Source organism: Salvelinus fontinalis, chromosome 7 (assembly GCF_029448725.1).
Source record: "Salvelinus fontinalis isolate EN_2023a chromosome 7, ASM2944872v1, whole genome shotgun sequence".
NCBI classification, from domain to species: Eukaryota; Metazoa; Chordata; class Actinopteri; order Salmoniformes; family Salmonidae; genus Salvelinus; species Salvelinus fontinalis.
In genome coordinates, this window is record NC_074671.1 from 60,702,907 (window position 1) to 60,705,031 (window position 2,125).

Consider the following 2,125-nt stretch of genomic DNA (forward strand, 5'->3'; position numbering starts at 1 on the left):
CAGTAAGATTGCACCTAAATCAACCATTTATCGGATCATCAAGAATTTCAAGGAGAGCGGTTCAATTGTTGTGAAGAAGGCTTCAGGGCGCCCAAGAAAGTCCAGCAAGCGCCAGGACCGTCTCCTAAAGTTGATTCAGCTGTGGGATCGGGGCACCACCAGTACAGAGCTTGCTCAGGAATGGCAGCAGGCAGGTGTGAGTGCATCTGCATGCACAGTGAGGCGAAGACTTTTGGAGGATGGCCTGGTGTCAAGAAGGGCAGCAAAGAAGGCACTTCTCTCCAGGAAAAACAGGGACATACTGATATTCTGCAAAAGGTACAGGGATTGGACTGCTGAGGACTGGGGTAAAGTCATTTTCTCTGATGAATCCCTTTTCCGATTGTTTGGGGCATGTGGAAAAAATATTGTCTTTAGAAGACAAGGTGAGCGCTACCATCCTGTCCCTGTGTCATGCCAACAGTAAAGCATCTGAGACCATTCATGTGTGGGTTGCTTCTCAGCCAAGGGAGTGGGGCTCACTCACAATTTTGCCTAAGAACACAGCATGAATAAAGAATGGTACCAACACATCCTCCGAGAGCAACTTTCTCCCAACCATCCAGGAACAGTTTGGTGACGAACAATGCCTTTTCCAGCATGATGGTGCACCTTGCCCATAAGGCAAAAGTGATAACTAAGTGGCTCGGGGACAAATCATAGATATTTTGGGGTCCATGGCCAGGAAACTCCCCAGACCTTAATCCCATTGAGAACTTGTGGTCAATCCTCAAGAGGCGGGTGGACAAACAAAAACCCACAAATTCTGACAATCTCCAAGCATTGATTACGCAAAAATGGGCTGCCATCAGTCAGGATGTGGCCCAGAAGTTAGTTGACAGCATGCCAGGGCGGATTGCAGAGGTCTTGAAAAATAAGGGTCAACACTGCAAATATTGACTCTTTGCATCAACTTCCCGTAATTGTCAATGAAAGCCTTTGTCACTTATGAAATGCTTGTAATTATACTTCAGTATTCCATAGTAACATCTGACAAAAATATCTAAAGACACTGAAGCAGCAAATTTTGTGGAAATAAATATTTGTGTCATTCTCAAAACTTTTGGCCACGACTGTATATAGCCATTAGGAGGGCTACAGGAGGGTTATATGAGGGTTATAGGAGGGCTACAGGAGGATACAGGGAGGGGCTACAGGAGGGTTATAGGAGGGCTACAGGAGGAATACAGGAGGCTATAGGACGGCATTAGGAGGGCTACAGGAGGGCTACAGGAGGGCTACAGGAGGGCTATAGGAGGGCTACAGGAGGGCTACAGGAGGAATACAGGAGGAATACAGGAGGAATACAGGAGGGTATAGGACGGCTTTAGGAGGGCTACAGGAGGGCTACAGGAGGGTTACAGGAGGGCTATAAGAGGGCTACAGGAGGGCTATAGGAGGGCTATAGGAGGGCTACAGGAGGAATACAGGAGGCTATAGGACGGCTTTAGGAGGGCTATAGGAGGGCTACAGGAGGGCTACAGGAGGAATACAGGAGGGCTATAGGAGGGCTATAGGAGGGCTATAGGAGGAATACAGGAGGCTATAGGAGGGCTATAGGAGGGCTACAGGAGGGCTACAGGAGGGTTGCAGGAGGGTTACAGGAGGGCTACAGGAGGGCTACAGGAAGGGTTACAGGAGGGTTACAGGAGGGCTACAGGAGGGTTACAGGAGGCTATAGGAGGGTTACAGGAGGGTTACAGGAGGACTACAGGAGGGTTACAGGAGGGCTACAGGAGGGTTACAGGAGGGCTACCGGAGGGCTACAGGAGGGTTACAGGAGGGTTACAGGAGGGTTACAGGAGGGTTACAGGAGGGTTACAGGAGGCTACAGGAGGGTTACAGGAGGGTTACAGGAGGGCTACAGGAGGGTTACAGGAGGGCTACAGGAGGGTTACAGGAGGGTTACAGGAGGGCTACAGGAGGGCTACAGGAGGGTTACAGGAGGGTTACAGGAGGGCTACAGGAGGGTTACAGGAGGGTTACAGGAGGGTTACAGGAAGCTATAGGAGGGATACAGGAGGGCTACAGGTGGGCTGCAGGAGGCTATAGGACGCTATATTAGGCTATAAGAGGGCTATAGGAG